Genomic DNA, 18,682 nt, shown 5'->3' on the forward strand with positions numbered 1-18,682 from the left:
TGTAAGCATTTTTACAAAAGTATTTTTATGACAACACTTCTACAAAAGTTCTTTTACGAAATCATTTTTACAAAAGTACTTTTATGGAATCATTTTTACAAAAGTACTTTTATGAAAGCATTTTTATGAAAGTACTTTTATAAAAGCTTTTGTATGAAGTACTTTTACGAAAGCACTTTTACCAAAGTACTTTTACAAAAGTGCTTTTTATTCATTCACATTGGATTGAATTGGACCCAATCTGGTCCATTTGCATTTTAATTGGGTTGGGTTGAATTACAGTAGGTGTTTGTAGTTTATTAATATTTTCTGGATTTTTCATGTTTATTTTGGTGTTTGATTCAATTTGTATTGGATTTGACCCAATCTAGTCCAGTTGCATTTTATTTGGACTAGATTGGACTTGGTTTCTATGGATTTTGTTGAGTCTATTTGTAAATGGTATGAATCTTGTTTGGTTTTACCTCTTAAAATTGGTATTGTTTGGACTAGATTGGACTTGTTTGGTTTTACTTATTAAAATTAGTCTTAAATCTTATTTTCAAATCTGAAAACAATAGACCTTGAGCCAACTCTTAACGCGTTTAGACGCATTTCAGAGCCGGTGCATAGTCCAAAATATCCTTACAATATTTTGAAAATGACGCAAATTACCCCTAATAACCCCAAACCTAGAAAACCAAAACATCTTACCTCTCTCGCTCTCTCTCTCAGCCCTGTCTTCCCGCCACTACTTGCAGCGGCGGCTTCTCTCCCCACGTATTCTCTCTATCTCTCTCTCTTTGCCCTATCTTTCAGCCACCGCCGCCGCACACACACGCACACTCTCTCTCTCTCTCACTCTCTCTCTTTCTCTCTCCCCCTGTCTTCTCTCGCTCTCTCGCTCTCTCTCTCTCTCTCTCTCTCTCTTTGCCTGGTATTCCCACCGCCGCGGCTCTCTCTCTCTCCCCCTGTGAAGTCCAACGATGGTCCAAAGTGTATGCAGTCTCAACCGCAATGCGCATCAAATCGATTCTTTAATTACATTGTGTCTTCTACTGCGACTGTCAAAACTTTAGGACCTTGGGGTATGCCGTCTTGGGCACATGGCTTCTTGCTTTATTCTATATGTTGGGTAATACTGCAGTTGACTACTTTTGTTGTTCCTTGGAGAAGCTTTCAAGTCTCTTGAAGCTTCCCCCAACAGTTGCTGGTGTTTCTCTACTCCCTCTTGGAAATGGAGCTCCTGATGTGTTTGCTAGCATTGCCGCTTTTGTGGACACGGATGTAGGTGAAGTGGGTCTCGATAGTGTTCTCGATAGTGGGTCTCGATAGTGTTCTCTGAGTGGAGCTGTTTTTGTTACTTGTGTTGTTGTTCGGACTGTCTCGCTTTGTGTTGCAGAGAAGAGGGTTCAAATTGACAGGAGATGCTTTATTAGAGATATTTGTTTTTTCCTCCTCACCCTTGTGCCACTTTTACTAATTTTGATAATTGGTAAAGTGAGTGTTGGTGGAGCAATTGCCTTAGTCTCGATCTATATTGTTTATGCTTTTTTTCTGTTACTGCAAATGAGATATTGAGGAAACAGGCCCGCAAGTTAAAGCTGGATGCTGTGACGCCATTGCTTCCAGTCAAAGGGAGTATCTTTTCCATAGGAAGTAAGGAAGATGAATCTATTTACAGCTCACTACTGGACATAGAATCTGAGGGTGATCCACCACACCTTCATACTACCTTACCACAGTGGACGTGGGCTTCAAATGTGGCAATTTATTCAAATCAGACATTGAGGATTAATGAGTTAGATAGCCCAAGGCGTTTGTGGGGATGGACTGATGAGGTAACTAATATTGATGATCGTTCACTCATTTCCTGTTCTAAAATACTTTTGATGTAGCGCAATCCGGCTGTTCCCAGCTGGAAGTGATCTGGCTTCCAGAAGACGACGGACTCGATTGATCTGCAAAAAGTGAATCAGAGAACCCGAGGTTGCTTACCTGGCAAGGTCGCTCTGATGCTAAAGTTAGTAATTGGTTGCGAGCTGATAATAGCTTAGAATGCAAGAGTGCTAGAGAGCAGAGATTACGTGTACCTTGCACCCCCTGTTAGACAGTTTTGTATGCCCTTAGCTTCAATCCGATTTGATGTACCTTTGACATTTACTGTAAATAAATAAAGTGCATGTTTGATTCATGTTGTTTGGTATGTGATGAAAGAAGATTTGGCCCGACCTCGCAATCACTCCACATGGCAAAAACAAATAGCTCGACACTTAAAGCAACGTACCCAGGGCGCAAGCACCAAAGGGAACAAACCAGCAACCCGAACTCCCCTCGAGGAGACCGAACTCCCTTCGAGGAGCCCGAACTCCCTACAAAGGGCCCGGCCTCCCTACTAAGAGCCCGAACTCCCTACGAGGAGCCCAACCTCCCTACTAAGAGCTCGAACTCCCTACGAGGAGCCTGAACTCTCCCTTAGGCCCCGAGCCTCACAAAGCAGTAACCTGAACTGGCCCGCCTCATGGCAGTTCGGGACACTCCCCTATCCGAACTCAAGACTTCACCTCGCACACCACCCCAGCACTTCGCCTCCAGGACGCCGAACTAGACAAACCACACCGTACCTGACACCGAAGGAGTCCGCATCCAGGGGCGGCACGCCTGACAGACTTGGGATCTGACGCTTGACAGCCGCACTTCAACGGCCACCTGCCACCGTCACCTACCACCGCCATCTCCAGTTACAGAGACGGCTCCGACAAAAAGAGCAGTGGCAGTTCTGCCCCAGTAGAGGTGATGACACCCGAACTGGCAAAAGCACGGAAGTAATCATACCCGACCTGACAGAAGCTTAGGAGTGAGTGCGCGAGGTGGTTATAAAAGGCTCTCTACCCCCCAAGAACAGGTATGCAAACTTTGCGCTATCTGGTTTTATCTTGCCTTTGAAGGATTCTAACTTGAGCTTCGAAGCCTTTACACCGGGTTCCCCCCGGAGCTCCTCATCTTCTCCGTTTCAGGTTCCCTGCCACTCAGTTCAGAGGCAAGGTCATTGACAGCTAAGACCGGCCGGATTGCGCACCATCAATTGGCGTCGTCTGTGGGAATACACTTCAAAAAGCCTCCCTCCAAACTCTCATAACCTCTTTTCTTCAAAAAACCCAACACTCATGGCTTCTTCCAGCAACGCCGGACGTGGCACGGAGACAAACAACACCGGGGAACAACTTCAAGTCCCCGTGGTGTGTGTTGGACAATTCACCATCCCCCTTTCGATGGATGGGATCCCCAGCTTGAATGCGCCACAAGCAGTGGCGCCCGTAAACCTTCCTGCCATGAGCATCCCCTTTCGTCCCCCTATTGAGACAACCGTTACTGAACCAACTGTCGTCCCCTTGGCAGCCAGCCAAAACCGGTTGGACGACCTGATGTAGTGCATGCGGGCAATGCAAGCCCAAATGCAACAGTTCCAGCAACACCAGCTTCATCAGCACCAAGTACTGCACAACATCTCCCAATATCACTATCAACAGCAGTTCCCTCAACTACCGCTGAACCAACCACTACTGCCACCTCGGCACCTTGCTCCGAGGCCGGTTAAGGCCTCCCCACAGGATGGACGCCCCCACCAGGGAAAGGCCTCCCGGCCTCAGAACCCCCCTAACAGCCAGGCCTCGTCCCCAGGCCGAAGAGAGAGAAAAATCATCCCCACCTCGCAGCTCGCAAGCGGGTCAGGAACCACGCCCGCAATGTCGGCACCACGGCGCTCCAAGCCCGAGTTCCCGCTCACGGAAAACCGATTCGGTGCCCTAGCAGCAGACTACCAGCATTCTAGGCCCATCAAGCTCGGCAACACAAAGGCCAGCAGCGCCAGTACCAGGCCCACTCAACAACGAAGGCGCCGGCGAAGTTGCCGAACTGCCACCCGTGTCCTGCCAGAGCTCAAAGGCAAGGAAGAGACGAGCTCAGACGAGGTAGGAGCTGCCCCGATTCTCTCAATTCCTTCCCCCCTCGCATCAGAACTCTTGGCGGTCCCCTTGCCCAGAGATTTCAAGCTCCCACCTTTGGACAAGTATGATGGGTCCTTCGACCCCAACGACCACGTTGACGCTTTCCAGTCCCAAATGCACCTCGCCAGGGCCAGTGAATCATGCATGTGCGTGGCCTTCACCACCACCTTCAGGGGGGTAGCCCGCACTTGGTACAGGAACCTGGCCCCCGGGTCGATAAAATGCTGGGCCCAGATCGTGTAAGTCTTCACCGCACACTTGGTCACCAGCAACCGATGCCCCAGAACAGAGGAAAGCATCTTCGGAGTAGTCCAGAGGGAAGGAGAATCCATCCGGGGCTACATCAAGCGGTTCAATGAAGCATGCTTACAGATACCGCGGTTAGACCCCGCGGTGCAGCTCGCGACGGCCAAGAGAGGAGTAACGCACAAAGAATTCAAATGGCATAGGGTAGCTAACCAGACCGCAACCGTGGCCGAATTCCTCAAGCTCGTGGACAAGTTCATGACAACAGAGGAAGAAATCAACCAACGAACCGAAAGCGGGAATGAGAAAAGAAAGAGGGAAGGCGAGCCCTCCAACCCAGTTGACAGAAAAAAACCCGGCCCGAGAGCCGAAGCCGAACTGTCGTTCCGAGCTCCCCTAGCAGTTCGAACGGATTACACACCGTTAAACACGAGGCAGACCAAGATCTTAATGACGATCAAGGACGCCCCAAACATAAAGTGGCCACCTCGCCTAAAGGGAAATCCGAACGAGAGAAATAAGAATTTGTATTGTAATTTCCATAGAGACCACAGTCATAGAACCGAACAGTGTAATAATCTCCGGGACGAGATAGAGGAACTCATCCGTCGCGGATATTTAAGAAATTTTGTACAGCATGACAGTAATAACAATAAGGCAAGTCGGCAAGGGGAGCACGGAAAGGATGCTCCTGAATCTAGCAGCAGACCAGCCGAACCATTGCAACAACAGCCTCCGGAAGAGAGGCCAGTTCGGGGAACCATCCATGTAATTGTGGGAGGTTCGGTGGTAGTAGGGTGTACCTCAGCAGCAGCCCGGAGGTCAGTTCGCGAAGCGACCCTTGAGGAACGGAACCCCCCAAAAAGACCAAAGACTGAAGAACCGATCTTCTTCACGGAAGACGACGCGAGAGGGGTCCACTACCCCCACGATGACACTCTTGTCATTAAACTAAGGATCAGCGACTTCGAGGTCAGACGCGTACTCGTAGATTCGGGCAGCTCAGCGGACATCCTCTTCAAATTAGCATTTGACCAGCTACAGTTACAGAGGAGCGAGCTGAAACCCGCGAACACTCCTCTGGTGGGTTTCAGCGTGGAAAAAGTCAGGCCCCTCGGAAAAATAACAGTACCTGTGGAAGTCGGCACATGGCCTTGTGCGGTCAGACTCAACCATGATTTCCTGGTGGTCGCAACCCCCTCTCCATACAATGCCATAATAGGGCGGCCGATCACGCATATCCTGCGAGCAATGGTCTCCACCTACTATTTGGCCATGAAGTTCCCTACAGACTTCGGTGTGGGGGTAGCGTGGGGCGACCAGCTCGAGTCCCGCAAGTGTTATGTTGCCGCCCTGAAGGGAAAAACCAAGGTGGCCGACGACCTTGAACTGGAGCGGCCTACGGAGCAAGGCGAGGAATGAGCTTCACCCACAGAGGAAATGGCCGCAGTCCTGATTTCAGCTACCAGCTCGCACACTACAGATCGGTGCTTCTGTCGGGGAACCACTACAAACCGAACTGGTGAGTTTTTTACTACAAAATTTAGATATTTTTGCTTGGTCCGCGGCTGACATGCCCGGTATTAGCCCCAGCCAGATAACTCACAAACTTAATACTGACCCTGTAGTCAGACCCGTTAGACAGAAGAAATGCAACTTAGCCCCAGAGCGCTGGAGGGCGGTCAACGAGGAGGTCGAGAAGCTCCTCGCAACATATTTCATAAGGGAAGTCCATTACCCGAGCTGGGTAGCCAACCCAGTGCTGGTGAAAAAGTCAAACGGCAAGTGGCGCATGTGCGTCGACTACACCGACCTAAACCGAGCTTGCCCAAAAGATTGCTTCCCCCTCCCCAGAATTGACCGCCTAGTGGACGCGACCTCGGGACATGAGTTGCTAAGCTTCTTGGACGCCTACTCGGGCTACAACCAAATCAGGATGGACCAGTCCGATAAGGAAAAAACCAGCTTCATAACCGAGTTCGGCCTATACTGCTACAAGGTCATGCCCTTCGGATTAAAAAATGATAGGGCAACCTTCCAAAGACTTGTAAATAGGCTGTTTCGCCCCTTGATTGGCACGAAAATAGAATGTTATGTAGACGACATGGTCGTCAAGACACAGTTTTCACAGGAATTAATACAAGACTTAGATTTCGTCTTCCAAATCCTACGTCAATTTAGCATGAAGCTGAACCCTAACAAATGTGTCTTCGGTGTCACCTCGGGTAAGTTCCAAGGGTACATTGTCAACCGGCGCAGTATTGAGGCCAACCCGGACAAGATAAAAGTCATTCTAGATATGAGACCACCCCGGAAAGTAAAAGAAGTTCAGAGGCTAAACGGCCGCATAACAGCTCTAAGCCGCTTCATGTCCAAATCAGCAGACTACTGCTTACCCTTCTTTAAAGCAATCAAAGGCAAAGGGTTTGAATGGACCCAAGACTACCAGCTAGCATTTGACGAGCTAAAAAGTTACCTCGCTAGTGTGCCAACCTTAGCCCGGCCCGAGGAGGGCGAGGTCTTAGAACTGTACCTCTCGGCAAGCGACGAGGTGGTCAGTTCGGTACTAATAATAGAAGCAGACTGGGTCCAGCAACCCATCTATTATGTTAGTAAAATTTTGCAGGGGGAGGAGACAAGGTACCTGCAGATAGAAAAGCTAGCATACGCACTGGCCATAGCAGCTCGGAAACTCCACCCGTACTTCCAGGCTCACACCGTCATCGTCCTGACTGACAAACCTCTGAGGCAAGTTTTACTCAAACCCGAGGTTTCCGGTCGACTGACGAAATGGGCCATCGAACTCAGCGAGTACGACCTCCAGTACAAGCCAAGAACTGCAATTAAGGCCCAAGCCTTGGCAGATTTTATCGCTGAGTGCAGGTTTAGCCTCGAAGCCCCTGAGTCGGTCGAGCCCGAGATCCCCAGCTCGGGTGAGCTCGGAGCTCCCAAGCCAATAGAGTCTGAACCCCGTGAAGTAGCAGCTAATGTAGCATCTCCCCTGGTTAGGCCAAACGTGAACTGGGATGAGGAGCCCTGGATCCTTCACGTAGATGGCTTCTCGAACCAGCAGGGCTGGAATAGTGCTACGCAGCTTGAGCGGAACAAAAATGGAATACACACTACGCTTTGAATTTGCGGCATCCAACAACGACACGGAGTACGAGGCACTGATAGTCGGGCTGAACCTAGCACACAAGGTCGGAGCAAAGCACGTAGATATCTACAGTGATTCCCATCTCGTGGTCAATCAAGTTACGGGCGAATACGAAGCACGCGAGCTCACTATGATTGCATACTTGGCAAAAGTAAAGGAGGCTCTGCTCAACTTCCAGTCACACTTCATCAGGCAAATCCCGAGGTCAGAGAACACTGAGGCCGACGCCCTGTCCCGGTTAGCCAGCACGAGTCACAACGCCATGAGAACCGTGTACGTAGAGGACTTACCTCGGCCCAGCATTCTCGATGAGGCAGAAGAGGTCGCTCCGTTCTTGAAGCAGAGCCGAGTTGGATCGACCCACTCGCGAGCTTCCTGCTAGATGGAACCCTCCCTGCGGACCGCAATGCAGCCAAGAGGGTGCAGCGCCAGACAGCCAAATACGTCATAATAGACAAACGGTTGTACCGACAATCCTACATGCTCCCCTACCTGCGTTGCTTGCGACCTGCCGAAGGCGAGCTCGTATTCCGCAACACTCATGAAGGTCTGTACGGCGGACACCTGGGGGGCAAAGCCCTCGCTCAAAAGGCACTTTGACAAGGATATTACTGGCCAACGATGAAGGCAGAAGCTGTCGAGCTCGTCAGTAAATGCGACAAGTGTCAAAAGCATGCCAATATCCACCATCAGCCTGCTACCAACCTCAAGTACCTCACCAGTCCATGGCCCTTTGCACAATGGGGCATTGACCTTCTGGGGCCATTCCCGACAGCGACAGGTGGGAGAAAGTTCCAAGTGGTGGCAGTAGATTATTTCACAAAGTGGATAAAAGCTGAACCTCTAGCAACAGTTACAGCCCGAAACATACAGAACTTCTTTTGGAAGAACATAATATGTTGCTTCGGGCTACCTCGGGTACAGATCTCCAACAATGGCAAACAGTTCGAGAATATCAAGTTCCAAGAATGGTGCCAAAATATGGGAATTCGTCAGAACTTCACGTCAGTCGCACACCCGCAGGCAAACGGTCAAACAGAAGTAATGAACAGAGCCATCCTCCGCAGACTGAAAGCACGACTAGACCGAGCTAAAGGGTTGTGGGCAGACGAGCTACCAAGTGTTCCATGGGCTCACCGAACCACGGAAAAAACTGCTACGGGAGAGACCCCCTTTAACCTCACCTACGGCACCGAAGCGGTAATCCTGACGGAAATCGAAGTACCTACACTGCGACTAGAAGCATACGACGAGCAGACAAACGGAGACGAGTTACGCACCAACCTCGACCTACTGGATGAGGTAAGAGACCTCGCGCACATCCGAACTGCGGCCTACCAGCAAAAGGTAGCTCGGTACTATAACGCCAGAGTAAAGAAGAGGAGCTTCCGCATCGGCGACCTGGTTCTCCGTAAGATCATGCTACCCGAACCCGGCATGGGCAAACTTGGACCAAATTGGGAAGGACCCTACAGAGTAAACAAAGCACTCGGGGGGCATACGAGCTCGAAACCATAGAAGGTAAACAAGTACCCCGAGCATGGAACATCGTCAACCTAAGGCGATACTATCTATAGACCGCCATGCAAAGTGGATAAAATCACCACCAAACCAGGCTGCGCGAATGCGGCAGCCCGAACAGGAAACAGATCGAACGTATGATTGGTTCGGAAATATGCTCAGTTCGGGAGAAAGAACAACCAACACTTAACCAAAAGAGTCATTCCATTTCAAAAGTAAGGTAGTACATTTAAAAAAAAAATACAAGCCCGGAGCTATTTCTTCACTATCAGAAGGCACTTCAACAATACCCGAATGCCCCGCCTCGCCTTCGGAGTCTGGCTCACCATCAGCAGCATTGGCCATCTCCAGAGTTATGCGCGAAGTGGATATGGCGCTAATATCGAGCTCGGGGTACGTATTCGGGCTCCTCGTAGGGAGTTCGGTCTCCTCGAAGGGAGTTCGGACTGCTGGTTTCTTCCCTTTGGTGCTTGGGCCCTGGGTACGCTGTTTTAAGTGCCGAGCTATTTGTTTTTGCCACATGGAGTGATTGCGAGGTCGGGCCAAATCTTCCTTCATCAGCTATCAAGGATCCCGAGGTGAGCTTAGATGCAGAAAGTAGGGCAGTTATCATGTCGTGGAGGGAGCTTAGCCTCGAGATGAAATATTTTTTGGCCAAGGATTAGCTTGTGCGAGCTGGTCTGAGCCCTCCTGGCAGGTTTCCACCTTGGTTTTTACTGTAAGGTTCTCTTTAGCTCGCGGCTAACCTTTTGCTCTTGCAGTTACCATGCCAGAGGTCGATGCCGAGAACCTTCTCAAGAGCTTTCAGAGAGGGAAGAGGAGGAAGGCTTTGTTGAAGCCTCGTCGGGAGGCCAGTCCTTTAGCCCCTGCCCCATCCGAAGTCCTTGGAGTGGAGCCGATCTCTGCCGAGCTTACCGAGGAGGAGGTCCATCCTCAACCCCCCGTAGTGGACCTGGATGACAGCCAGGAGGAAGGTGCTTAGTCTCATGAACCGGGGAGCCCTTCTGTACCCGAGCAAGAAAACGTCCAACCTCATGAGTCGAGGAGTGCTTCTACACCAGGGCCCAAGTCCCCCAAGGAAAGCATAATGACTCTTCGGCTCGGATTGCGCAAGAGCAGGGATGCCGTCTTTCCTGACGAGGTCGAGGAGTGGGCTGACATGTCTAAAGCCCGGCTTGGAGGCCGAGCTGCCAGATATTGCATGGTGGTAAGTATCTTACTTTACATTTTATTTCCTTGTCGATTTTTCAAAAGTACTTACCTTGATTTTATTTGCTAGGTGAACTCCGTCATTCATTCGTTAATGTGCCAGTCTGAGATCCGTTGGAAGCAGGCTCGGGATGCCGAGCAAAAGGCACGGCAGCTTCATCGCGAACTGGACATAGCTCGGGGCGAGATACTTCGGGCCAAGAATGGAGCTCGAAGCCAGCAAGATCTGATCTTGGTCATGACCAAGGAGAAGGAGAAACAACATGAACTAATCTCTACACTGACCGAGGAAAAGATGAAGCAACAGGAGCAAATCTAAACGTTGATCGAGGAGAAGGTGAAGCTTCAACGAGAGATCGAAAATCTCAAAGCGACGATCCAGGAGTGGACTAAGACCTTCGAGATCGTCATCCAAGAGGCGTAAGCTGAAGAAAGAGGCCACGCCATCGAACGCTTCAAGGGATCCTCGGAGTTCCACGATCTCCAGGTTGAATATGGATCGAGCTCCTATCATTCTGGTTTTAAGTTGTGCATGTACTTGATGCGGCAGAAGTTCCCCGAATTAGACCTCAGGGTTGTTTCCATGTCTGACCTTACTTCCGAGGTGGTGAAGGTGGCGAACGAATAGCCCGACTCATCAGAGGAGGAAAGCGACGACGAAGTCGAAGAGGCGGGCCCCTCGGGTCAAGAGGACGTGGGAAAGCACATGGAGACCAATCCGGCTGGTAGTCCTCATGCATGATTCTAGCTTTTTCTTCTTTTTGTGTTTTGGATGTACACCCCAAGTCCACCGAGCTCGGGTTACAATGAAATCTTTGTACTTACACTCTTTTCATTATTGTAATACAAACTTTTCTGAGTAATCCTTGTGCAAAAATATTCTAAGTGTAAATGACTCCCGATCTGGGCAACAAGTGTATAGGTTACCCGAATTGTCGAGCTACCGAGCTGGACAACAAGTAAGGGAAACCAAAGTAAAAATTTATCTATGTGTTTGTTACCCCGAATTGTCTACTTGGACTATTAGTAGGGGCAACTTTACGTAATGTACGTCGAGGTGAGCGACATTGCAGAATATATACCCGACTTGTCCGTGCATGGGCTACTCATTTAATTGTCGGTTGTCCCTAACGGACTCAACTTGTTGATATATGCCGAAGTGGGCTAGACATCGTAGGGCTCACACCCGAGCTATTTACGCCTTAGGCATTAGAGGTACTTTGCCTATGTCGAAGAGGCGACTAGGACTTATATGCCCATGCCGAGGAGGCGACTAAGACTTATATGCCCATGCCGAGGAGGCAGGACTTGATTGCCCATGCTGAAGAGGCGACTAGGACTAGTTCGCCCAAGCTGAAAAGGCGACTGCGACTTATATGATGCCGATGCCTTTTATCAGCTCGACACTTTTAGTCCTTGGACTTCTGGAAGTGACTCGTAGTCTGCTCTCCAGTTCGACGATCACAGGTAATATCACCTTAAATTGTTGATGTTCCACGCCCGAGGTACCTGTTTTCCTTCTAAGGTTTCGAGCTCGTGCGTACCTTCCCCGAGTACCTGCTTTACTTGGTAAGGACCTTCCCGGTCTGAGCTTACCGACACCAGACTCAGGTACCATAAATTTTCGAAGGACCTGGTCTCCGACACGGAAGTGCCGCTTCTTGACCAGGGTGTTATAGTACCGAGCCACTCTTTGCTGTTAGGTCGCAGTCCGAATGTACGCTAGGTCCCGTACTTCTTCCACCAAGTCGAGGTTGGTACGGAGCTCATCATCATTTGCTTTTTCATCGTATGCCTCCAGGCATAATGTAGGCATCTTGATCACAACAGGGATTACCATTTTGGTGCCATAGGTGAGGTTGAAGGGGGTTTCACCTGTGGTGGTCTTGACGGTAGCTCGGTAGGCCCATAGTACACTGGGCAGCTCGTCTACCCATAGTCCTTTAGCTCAGGCTAAGCAGGCTTTTATTCCACGGAGTATAGCTCTGTTCGTGACTTCTGCCTGCCCGTTTGCCTGAGGGTGCGCCACCGAAGTGAAGTTCTGCTGTATCCCCATCTCAGCGCACCAATTATGGAACTTGATATCTTTGAACTGCTTACCGTTATCATAGATAAGCACCCGAGGTAGCCCGAAGTGGTATACTATATTCCTCCATAAGAAGTTTTATTCACTTTGGAGTGTGATTGTTGCCAATGGTTCCGCCTCCACCCACTTCGTGAAGTAATCCACTGCTACCACAAAGAATCTCCTATGTCCTGTCGCTGGCGGGAATGGTCCAAGAATGTCGATTCCCCACTGTGCGAAGGGCCATGGGTTAGTGAGGTACTTCAGGTCGGCAGCAGGTTGGTGGTGGATGTTGGCATGCCTTTCACACTTCTTGACAAGATCGAGTGCGTCTGCCTTCATCGTGGGCCAGGAGTACCCCTGCCGTAGCGCTTTCTGGGCGAGAGCCCTACCCCCGAGGTATCCGCCACACAGACCTTCATGAGTGTCACAGAGAACGAGCTCGGCCTCTGAGGGTCGCAAGTAGCGCTTGTAAGGGAGCGTGTAGGATCTCCGGTATAGCCGTCCGTCTATCATGACGTACTTGGCTGCCTGGCACTCTACCCTTCTAGCTACATTGCGATCTACAGGAAGGGTCCTATGAAGCAAGTAGCTCGCGAGTGGGTCAATCTAGCTCGACTCTGCTTGTGCAACAGGAGCGACCTCTTCTGCCCCCCCAAGAAGGCTGGGCCGAGGTAGGTTCTCTATATACACGGTCCTTATGGTGTTGTTGCTCGAGCTGGCTAACTGGGACAAGGCATCGGCCTCAGCATTCTCGGACCTTGGAATCTGCTTGATGAAGTATGACTAGAAGCTGCGTAGAACTTCCCTGACCTTGGCTAGATAAGCAGCCATGGTGGGGTCGCGAGCTTCATAATCGCTGGTGACCTGGTTGACCACGAGCTGGGAATCACTACAGATGACGACGTGTTTTGCTTGTACTTCATTCGCTAGAGTGAGTCCGACTATCAGTGCTTTGTACTCTGCTTCGTTATTAGATGTTACGAACTCGAACCGAAGTGCGTACTCCAGCTTCACCCCGCTTGGCCCGTACAGAATAATGTCGGCTCTGCTTCCTTGTTGATTAGATGAGCCGTCTACGTGGAGGATCCAGGGCTCCTCGTCCCAGGTTGGCCTTGCTCTAAATGGGACTGGTCTCACACTGGTTGAAGCTTCCTCTCTGCGCTTGAGCTCAATCAATTTGGGGACTGCGGTGTTGATGGTGCATTCTGCAACGAAGTCAGCCAAGGCTTGGGTCCGAGGCTCGTACCGGATGTCGTACTCACTGAGTTCGATGGCCCACAACTTCGTCTGTCTGCCAAATACCTCGGGCTTGAGTAAGATTTGCCTCAGAGGTTTGTTGGTGAGAACGACGACGATGTGGGCTTGGAACTACGGACGAAGCTTCCGAGCTGCTATGACCAGCGCGTATGCCAATTTTTCGATCTCTGGGTACCTTGTTTCGGCATCCTACAAAACTTTGCTGACATAGTAGATAGGTCGTTGGACCCGATCTACTTCCTTTATCAGTACCGAGCTCACAACCTCATCGCTCGCGGAGAGGTACAACTTCAAAATATCTCCCTCCTCGGGTCGGATCAGAACCGGGATGCTAGCTAAAATTTTTCCAGCTCTTCGAAAGCGAGCTGCCATTCTTCGGTCCATTCAAAATCCTTACTTTTCTTAATTGCCTTGAAAAAAGGAAGGCAGCGATCTGCCGACTTGGACATGAAGCGGCTCAAAGCGGCTATACAACCGTTCAGCCTCTGAACCTCCTTCAATTTACGGCCTTTATTTTTTTAGGGTTGGCTTCGATGCGACGTCGGTTAACTACGTAACCCAGGAATTTACCCGAGATGACACCGAAGACACACTTGTTAGGGTTTAACTTCATATTATACTTGCACAAAATTTCAAAAACATAATGTAAATCATTTATTAAACAATTTGAAAATTGAGTTTTGATGACCATGTCGTCTACATAGCACTCAACCTTGTTGCCGATCAGTGACTCAAAGATTCTGTTTACAAGTCTCTGGAAGGTCGCCCCGACATTTTTTAGTCCAAAGGGCATGACCTTGTAATAGTACAATCCTAGTTTGGTTATGAATGTCGTTTTTTCCTCGTCGGCAGGGTCCATCTTGATCTGGTTATATCCTGAGTACGCGTCTAGGAAACTCAGCAACTCGTGCTCTAAGGTCGCATTCACTAGACGGTCGATCTTAGGGAGTGGGAAACAATCCATCGGGTAAGCCCAATTCAGGTCGGTATAATTGACGCACATGCGCCATTTACCATCGGCCTTTTTTACCAGAACGAGGTTAGCTACCCAGCTCGGGTAATGGACCTCCCTAATGAAATCGGCTGCGGGGAGCTTCCCGACCTCCTCGTCAACTATCCTCCAGCGCTCCGGGGCGAGGTTGCGTTTCTTCTATCTAACAAGCCTGACTACAGGATCAGTATTTAACTTATGAGTTATTATCTTTGCATCTATGCCGGGCATCTCTGTTGCGGACCATGCGAATATATCTAAATTTTTAATTAAAAAAACTAGTTGAGAACGGAGAGGTTCCTCGATCGATGCACCGATCTGGAGAGTTCTACCTGGATCTTCTATTGAAACAGGGACATGGATTGCCTCTTCTGTCGGTGTAGCTCACTCCTCAGAGTACTCCGTAGGTCGCTCTAACTCGAGGTTATCCCCTAACTTGGCTTTCCCTTTGAGGGTGGCGACAGAGCATTTGCGAGACTCGAGTTGGTCGCCTCGTGCTACCCCTACTCCGAAGTCTGTAGGGAACTTCATAGTCAAATAGTAGGTGGATACCTCTGCGCGAAGTGCATGGGTGATGGGCCGACCTACAATGGCATTGTACGGGGAGGGAGTCGCGATCACTAGGAAAGTGTGCTCGAACCTCACGAAATTAGGCTATGTGCCAACCTCAACAGTTACTGAAATTCACCCTAGGGGCCTGACTTCTTCTCCACTAAAGCCTTCCAGAGGAGTACTTATGGGCTTGATGTCGCTTTCCTAGAGTTGGAGCTTGTCGAAAGTGTCCTTGAATAAGATGTCAGCCGAGCTCCTTGAATCCTTAACTACAAAATTGTTGGTCCTCAGTTTTATGACTAGCGCATCATCATGGGGGTATTATGATTACTCCGCGGGTCGGTCTTGAAGGGATGAGAAATCCATTGTATGGACGCCCAAATCTTGCGGAATAAGGGGGCGAATTTCAAAAATTTTTCTCTCCCATCAACTGGGAATCACATTCCCTATTTAGAAAATCATATTTTCAATGATCAATCTTGAACCATAAACTGAACCAAAAGGAGTAGGAGAGGATTATACCTGATACGAAGAAATAATATCTCCCAACGAAGGTGTTCACGCCCAAGGAAGGTTCCAAAGACTGCTCCTACTGAAGATGGCGTAGTGTAGGATGGAGCAGAATCAGCAGTGTTCTTCTCCAAGAACTCTATCCTTCGCAAGAAACAGCAGAATGGCACGTGAGCGCAACTTCCTATCAATTCTTTCTCAAAGAACTGATGTCAAGATCGAATCTTGACTTCTCCCGAAACTGGAGATCGAACTGGCAAACAGGGTGGCAAGAACAAGGAGGCAGCAAGAACGAATTCTCCCGGGTTGCTTAATTCTTTCTTCTGTGTTTTTCAACACTAAAGAGGATGTGAATATCTCATTCATCTAAAGGTTGCCGCCCTTTCCTTCTTTTGTAAACCCAAAGGATCAGCTCCTAATCCAATTAGGAGCTGCTTATCCAAATCATATTTGGATCAGTCCTCTTTTTAGTTGATAAGGATAAACCCTTATCTTATCTGCAGATTAGATTAGCTTTCTCCTAATCTCATTAAGAGGTTTATAGATCTGAATCACATTCAGATCTGGACTCTCTGAGTGGATAGGGTCAAAACCCTATCCTATCTGCTAATCCATCTCAGAATTCGCCCCATAATTAACTAATTAAATAGCCCAGTTCGAAATGGGCTTTAGTCCCATTAAGCTTATGTGCTCACTTAACCTTCCTAACTGCTGCCCAGTTGGGCTTCCTTGTATGGCGTGGGACCCAAGCATTGATCTACACATCAGCCACATGGGTTCGGCCCAACCTTTGTTACAAGGCCTGGCCGAATGCATTGTTATGGACAGTGCACCCCCTGAAACCCATCAAATGGGCTCTATGGGCCCAACACTTACCCTAAGTGGTCCCTGGGCCAAGCCACCTTGTAACACCCAGGGACTGTGGGCAGATGCAAGATTAGCCCATCGGGTATTATCCTCAATGGTCTTACACTTAACCTCTCAGCCCATAATGATCATACACTGCCCGACAAGAGAGGACCTCTCCCTCGGCTGCAAGGAACGGTGTTGCACTCTCTACTTATATGGATCCCGGGAATTAAAACCTTATTGCAAACATTTTGGAAACCATAATATATATACTTTTATATCTCATATAAAATATACTTTGCAAAACAAATCTCAACGATTGAAATCGGCTGCCGGCAGTCTTGGTTTCCATCAGTGAGAGTGCATCCCCGATCATTACCTTTGTCCGACAAAGGAGTTGATCCTGTCACTATGATCACCCACTCAGATAAATTCTCAGATTGTCCCAACATACCCAGGTTTTGACCCCCGCTAAGGATCTCACTAATTGGTACATCAAAGACAGACCAATCTAACACCTAGTGCAGTGTCATAGTCGAGTCTAGGGGTCGGGTGTAATTTTCCAATTTTGCCCATCAATCTCCAAGGTCCAGGGCAATACTGGAATTCTGGTCCAGTTCAAAGATTCAATTAATCCTACACTGTATGTGCCTAGGGTCTTACCCAGGTAGCTGAGACAGGCCACCCCAACCGACTTGGTGGCACCACAGTGTCAGCCTTATCAGGATAGATCTCCCCAGACCGACCCACTGGCTGTGAACATTCTAAACTAACACGAGTCTCATTAAGTGTCTAGTTTAAGGGTATTACATAGAAACATACCAAGGGAACATGAATCAAATATGCACTTTTATTCATTTACAATAAACTCATAAAGTAAATCATTATGATTGGAGCTAAGGGCATACAACTGTCTAACATGTCTTTATTCGGGTAGCTATCTCTGTTCACTCTGTCTGCTGTTGGACTCAGGAGCATCTCTTCTTTGCTCCCCCTGTCGATCTGTCTGGTTTTTATTATATTTTTGTACAAAATTTTTCAAGTATCTGCGATGGATGAGTTCTTCAATCTCGTCACGGAGGTTTATACAATTTTCGGTACTGTGACCGTGATCTCTATGGAAGTGACATTATACATTTTTGTTTCTTGTGGCGGGATCTCCCCTCAATCGGGGTGACCACTTCACATAAGAGGCATACTTGATCGCCATGAGAATCTCTCCCCACTTCGCGTTGAGGGGCGTATAACTCGTTCTTTCGACCGGAGGAGTTTGGGAACGCTGATCTAACTTGTTCCCTCCCCTGGTTGGTGACTTGCTCTTGGTTCGCTTGTTGTCCCCGTTGTTCAAGGTGTCGCCTTCTCGTTTCCTCTTATCTGCTGGGTTATCACTTTTCTGATTCATCTCCTCTTTCTGTCCCGATGAACTGATTAGCGAGCTTGAGAAACTCGATGATATCTTTGGGCTTGTTGGCTACCACGTGCCACTTGAATTCCCTGTGAGTGATACCTCTTTTCGCTGTTGTGAGTCTTACAACGGGATTCAGATCGAGAATTTGTAGACAAGTGTCGTTGAAGCGTTTGATGTAGCTTTGAGTCGACTCTCCTTCCCTCTGGACTATGTTGAGGAGGCTTTCTTGTGACCTCAGGCACTTCTTGCTGGTGATGAAGTGCGAGGTGAACATTTGCATGAATTGCGCCCAACTCTTGATCGTCCCTAGTGCGAGGTTCCTGTACCACATGCGAGCTACTCCTTTGAAGGTCATAGAAAGGGCAACGCACATGCAAGATTCATCAGCCCCGGCTAGGTGCATCTAGGACTGGAAGGAGTCTACGTGATCATTTGAGTCAAATGACCCGTCATACTTATCCAACGGCAGTACTTTGAAGTCCTTCGGCATCGGGGTAGCTAGGAGCTCGGAGGACAAAGGAGATGGCACGGAGAGGAGGGGAGCGGTCTTTGTGGTTCTCGAGCTTGCCTCGTTTTTACCTTTAGGCTGTTCGGGTTGACTTGGTCCAGCGAGCTGGCTTGGAACTGTAGCTTGGTGTGCCTTATGACGCCGCTTCTGCTGCTTCTTGACTGGTTCTGCATTTGTGCTGCTAACTTCGGTGTGATCGGGTTGTTAGGATAGAGAGTTATCCCTATCCACTCAGAGAGTACAGATCCAAATAATGATTTGGATTAGGAAACTCCTAATAAGATAAGGGCTTATCCTTATCTCTTTAAGAGAGTCCAGATCCAAATACAGATTTGTATTAGGAAACTCCTAATGAGATTAGTAGCTGCTTTTTTTATGGTTATAAATTGAGGAGGAGGGCGAACCCTACTTCACCCAACG

At 48.9% G+C, this 18,682-nt stretch overlaps 1 pseudogene; it reads left to right on the forward strand.

Annotated features, from left to right (window-relative positions):
* Positions 1-276: 276 nt before the first annotated feature.
* Positions 277-2,043, forward strand: LOC104590357 (cation/calcium exchanger 4 pseudogene; annotated as a pseudogene).
* Positions 2,044-18,682: the final 16,639 nt, after the last annotated feature.

This window comes from Nelumbo nucifera, chromosome 6 (genome assembly GCF_055504915.1).
Source record: "Nelumbo nucifera cultivar China Antique chromosome 6, China Antique-T2T, whole genome shotgun sequence".
Classification (NCBI taxonomy): Eukaryota; Viridiplantae; Streptophyta; class Magnoliopsida; order Proteales; family Nelumbonaceae; genus Nelumbo; species Nelumbo nucifera.